This window comes from Panthera leo, chromosome A3 (assembly GCF_018350215.1).
Source record: "Panthera leo isolate Ple1 chromosome A3, P.leo_Ple1_pat1.1, whole genome shotgun sequence".
Classification (NCBI taxonomy): domain Eukaryota; kingdom Metazoa; phylum Chordata; class Mammalia; order Carnivora; family Felidae; genus Panthera; species Panthera leo.
In genome coordinates this window covers 112,451,136-112,456,740 of record NC_056681.1, presented here as the reverse complement: position 1 = coordinate 112,456,740, position 5,605 = coordinate 112,451,136, and the positions used below count along the sequence as shown (strand labels likewise).

The 5,605-nt window shown below is 37.5% G+C and overlaps 1 pseudogene; it reads right to left on the bottom strand.

Annotated features, from left to right (window-relative positions):
- Positions 1-821: 821 nt before the first annotated feature.
- Positions 822-1,307, bottom strand: LOC122216434 (annotated as a pseudogene).
- Positions 1,308-5,605: the final 4,298 nt, after the last annotated feature.

Genomic DNA, 5,605 nt, shown 5'->3' with positions numbered 1-5,605 from the left:
CTGTTTCTCCTGACGCTCTCTCCCTTCTCCGCATGCATCAGTAAAATCAAGAAATCCAGCCCTTTAGAAAAAAATTTCCTCCATGCCATATCTCCCTTACTGAACCCACTTTCATAAGTAAGCCTCAAAACGGCAGATGGGATCCTGAAGAGAAAGACTAACTTCCTGTCTTAGTCTTAGTCTGTTTGGGCTGCCATAACAAAATACCATGAACTGGGAGGCTTATAAAGAGCAGAAATTTATTGCTCAGAGTTCTGGAGGCTGGAAATCCAAGATCAAGTTGCCAGCACGTGAGGGCTCTCTTCCACCTCTACAAACTTTTGTCCTCATATAGTGAAAGGGGCTAGTGAGCTCTGTGAGACTTTATTTATTTATTTATTTATTTATTTATTTATAATTTTATAGTTAATATTTATAGGTGCATAGTTTCATGCTCACATATTTTTAAGTATTGTATATATTAACAAATTTCACAATACATCATTATTTTTAGACAGAATCATTAAATGACACCTAGAAATCTTATAATATATGATAATAAATCACAACTTCTCAAGAACAGCAACAAAAAAAATAGTGAAGATTTAGAAATAAGTGGTAGTCACTTAGGTGTTTTAATTTAACTTTTAGATTTGAAGCCACAATATCCACATAAAGACCCTGCTACCATATATTCACTTCAGTGAGAGGGAAGCACTGCAATGCTGAGTAAGGGAAGGTACAGATAATTTCAGTCGGTGCGGATGGAAGAGTTTAAAATATGCTGTAAAAACTTTGAGAAAATGTCATGACTGGGCACGTTGGAACTGAGTACTTGTACAGGATGGAACATCTCTCAGTAGGTCTCAAGAAACTGCGAGTAAAAGTATTTCTTATGCTTCGGGTTCATAGTTTTGATACCTTCCTCAGAAGGCATTTCGTATGCCTCATTGTCAGGATCAACAGGCATATCTTCCAGAATTCCTTCCCGTGGGCCTCCTTCTTCATTCTTGCCCAACTGATCCTTTTTGCCAAAGCCAGTGGCAGCTGCGATGCTCCCTGCTGCCTCCACTGTCTTTTGTGTGACTGATGTCATCACTGGTCATCACCACCTCACCAACATTTGTCACTTGCTCTTTGGTCTTCTCAGCCACTGTTGTCATATCATGAACCGCTCCTTCCTTGGTTTTGGAGCCTACATAGAGAACACCCTCTTTTGTCTTTCCTGCAGCTTCTGCCACACCCTGTTTGGTTTTTTCAGCAGCAGCCACGACTCCCTCCTTGGCCTTTGAAAGTCCTTTCATGAATACATCCATGGCTAATGAATTCCTTTAAACCTTTTTTATAAATGCTAATCCTGTTCCGGGGAGGGTTCCACCCTCATGACCTAATCATGTCCCAAAGGCCCCACCTCCTAATGATATCACCTTTGGAGGTTAGAATTTCAACATATGAAGGGGTCTCCTGAGTGGCTCAGTCAGTTAAGCATCTGACTTCAACTCAGGTCATGATTTTGCAGTTTAGGTCATGGTCTCGTGGTTCATGAGTTCTAGCCAGCATCAGTCTCTGTGCTGACAGCTCAGAGCCTGGAGCCTGCTTTGGATTCTGTGTCTTTCTCTCTCTCTCTTTCCCTCCCCAACTCATACTCTGTCTCTCTCTCTCTCTCTCAAAAATAAATAAAAAAACTTACAAGAAAAAAGAATTTCAATATCTGAATTTTGGGGAAAACAAACATTCAGACTGTAGTACTTACCAGTGGGTGATGCCAAATTGGGAGGTGGTTCTATAACTCTTTATGTATTTCAATAGCTTTGTAAATCTGCAGAATAGTCTGTCTTTTCATTGTATAGTTTGGTCAATAGGTCGTTCACATTACTGGCAGACTGAAATTAGTGAGTAAGGATTTTTTGCTTTCAGTGTGGACCTTCCCCAAACTACCAAACACATTGCTCCCACAATGCATTCTTTTTTCCAAGTTAGAGACAATTACTTGGCCAGTCTAACTTTAACTTAGGAAGGTGTTTGAAGGCGGATCTTGACTTTTTTGTTTTCCTTTTGGTTCAGGTTTCACTTCTTCCTTGGTAATTGCTTTCGGAAGAGATACTTAGCAGAAAAGCAAACTGTTGCACCTAAAGATTGATTATACCTTTTCTTCCATTACTCTGTCCTTATCAATTTTATGTGACATATGTGAAAGTCAATATAATGTTCATTTTTCATGACTACATGAAGAAAATGCTCAGCTCTGAAAACTTTAAGAAAAATCAGAGACTTTCTCCTTACCTGCTTCAATCCCTATTGAATATAGTGTTTACCATTATAGTTTTTAATATGTACATGCATATCTTGAAAGTCTTTTTTCTTTTACTTTGAATGTTTTATGTGGTTATTTTAGAAAATGTAGAAAAAAAAGTTTATTAAGAAAATTTAAAAAAATAAGAAAATAAAAACCATTTGCAATCTAGAGAACACTGTTTTATAGATATATGTGTGTATGTATATATAGTATTTATATACATATATTTGTAATCACTGATAAATTCTGTGCTGAAATGTGCAATAGAGTATATATTCTCTTTTGCTCCTTTTTTTTTTTTTTTTTTTTTTGAGAGAGAGAGAGAGAGAAAGACTGGGAGCTGGGGAGGGGCAGAGGGAGAGGGAGAGGGAGAGAGAGAATCCCAAGCAGGCTCCTCACCCTCGGCACGGAGCAGCCTAACAGAATCTAACAAGAGTCTGATGTTTCACCAACTGAGCCACCTAGGTGCCCCTCCAATTAATTTCTTTATAAAGAATACTAGATGTGGAATTATTGGGTAAAAATGAATAAAATTTCTATAACGCTCTTGATGCATAATGTCATATAAATTTTCCAGAATCTTAAAGCATATGAGAGGATGTATTAGTTATCTATTGTTGTAAAAAAAATTTACCTCAATATTTAGCAGCTAAAAACAAGCTTTCATTATCACCCAGTTTGGGAGGGTCAGATATCCCACCATGGCTTATCACGGTTTCATTGGGCTAGGGTCTTTCACTGGGCTCGGGTCTTTAGTAGAGTTGTAGTCAAGGCATTGATCACTGCTGCTTATATCTCAAGGCTCAAACGAGGGTGTGTTTGCTTTCAAGTTCACTCAGGTGGCTGCAGACCGACTTCAGATTCTTGCTGGCTCGTGGCCAGAGGTATCAGTTCCTTGCCACCTTGGCCTCTCCTTAGAGCAACTCACAACATGGCAGCTGACTTCTCTCAGAGTGAGCAGGGGAGAGAGTGAGAGAAAGCAAGCAATATGGATGGAAGGCACAGTTTTTCTGTAAATTAACTTTGGAAATGTTAACTTTGCTGTACTCTATTTTTAAAATTTTTTTTTAATGTTTGCTTATTTTTTAGAGAGACAGTGCAAGCAGGGGAGAGGCAGAGAGAGAGGGAGACACAGAATCTGGAGCAGACTCCAGGCTCTGAGCTGTCAGCACAGAGCCCGATGAAAGGCCTGAACCCACAAAACTGTGAGATCATGACCTGAGCTGAAGTTTGCTTAACCAACTGAGCCACTCAAGTGCCCCTTGCTGCACTCTATTTGTAAGAAGCAAGTTATCAAAGCCCACACTTGAGGGAAGGGCAAGAGTACAACAAGGAGGTGGAAATCATGGCAGCCATCTTTGAGGCTGCCTATCACAGAGTACTACTATCATTGCATCATTACCAGCACTGAATGTTTTTATATTTAAAATTTTTTTTCAGTTTGAGGTGCTCCTTGGTGCCTCAGTTGGTTAAGTATCTAATTTTGGCTCAGGTCATGATCTCATGGCTTGTGAGTTCAAGCCTCACCTTGGGCACTGTGCCAACAGCTCGGAGCCTGGAGCCTGCTTTGGATTCTGTGTCTGCCTCACTCTCTGCTCCTCTCTCGCTCAAACTCTGTTTTCTCTCTCTCTCTCTCAAAAATAAGTAAACATTAAAACACTTAAAAATTTTTTAGTTTGATAAGTAAAAGTAATCACATTTCATTATAATTTCATTTTTATTTCTTTTGTTACTAATGGATAAAGTGTTATTTATTGTTTATGGGTTGTTTCTAATTTTATTCTTTATTTTTTAATTTTTAAATTAAAAAAATTATTTTTTTAAAGTAATCTCTACACCCAAAGTGGGCCTCAAACTTACAACCCTGCTATCAAGAGTTTCATGATCCACCAACTGAGTCAGCCAGGCACCCCTAATTTTATTCTTTAGATTGTCTATTTATTTTCTCCCATTTTTTCCCTTTGTGGGTCTTAGTCCCCACCCACCCCCTCATCTTGAAATGCTAATTTAATTTGAAATTGTGACTTATCTATGGAAGAAAGAGTTCCCTGTAAACTTTAGGAAGTTGAGAGAAATTTATATCTCATTTTGGTTTGTGCTTCAATGCAAGCACTTGTTTCTTAACAAAAAGATTGGACTTTTACCTGTGGCCACTACTGGCAGTTACTATTGAAACTCTGAAGAAAAATAATGAAAAATTTGACATTTATTTCCCCAACTGCCACTGGATTTGTAATGACATGTTGACATTTAATGGTTTTAACATTTATTACAGATGATCTAGCAATTTGTAGGCTAATCATTAGCATCTAGCTTTTTTTATTCAAAACTGGTGAAAACTAATTAAAGTGCCATGCCTAAGAATTTGCAGAACTATAAAAGCCTTATCTACTAAAATGTTTCAAGAAGGTGAACTTTTAAATTTAAACATCCAAGTTTTGTTTAGAGGATCAAGAATTAAATAGCAATAAGTAACACCACCTGTAATTGCAGGAAGCTTATTATTTCTGAAGACCAATGAATACATGTTGTATAAGAAAAGGAACATCAAACTTGTATTGGTCAATATGTGACCTTGGGCAAATCATTTAAGCCTGCTGATTTCTTCATCTACAAAACAGAGACCTAAGACTTTGTTACATCTTTCAAAATGCCATGAACATTAATGAAATAATACTTGCAAGACATAAAATTAATGGGAGTATTTTTTTATGACTCTCACTAAATTCTCTGTTTTGTAACTCAGTCCCTCAATTGTTGGATCGCTTTAATTGCAGGTCAGACCGTTCTGCCTTACTTTACGCTAAAATCTGTCTTCTGCTGATTTCTACCCATTTATTGCAGTTTTATTCTCTGAAACCATGCCAACTTTAATTCCTCTACTACATGTTAGCACTTTAAATGTTTGAAATAAGCTCTTTGGTTCCCCTCTAAGATTTAAAAAAATCCATACTAAGCACTATTCAGTCTAAAATAAAATTTGTTTTTTAATTTAGGAAAAACTTAAAGAACTTGAAGGAATTGTCATTTTCTCATGTGAAGTCAAATAACCAAAATTACTCAGTAAAAACTCAGCTACAATGCTTTACAGTGAAAAGACATTTTTACACAGATATTTGGTCATTATTCTATGGTTGTTTATAATACAGTGGAGACAAGTGATGGGGCCGACAGAAAGAGAAAGCATTCTGATTGCTGAGCACCTGCTGCATTTGTAAGATGAATATGGCTCTCAGAGAATGCCTTGTTCTGGCAGAGAGAAGACTCTGTGGGGTGGACTGTAGTGGTGGAATTGGAGGAGGATCTGCTTTACATTTGGAGGTGGATAGT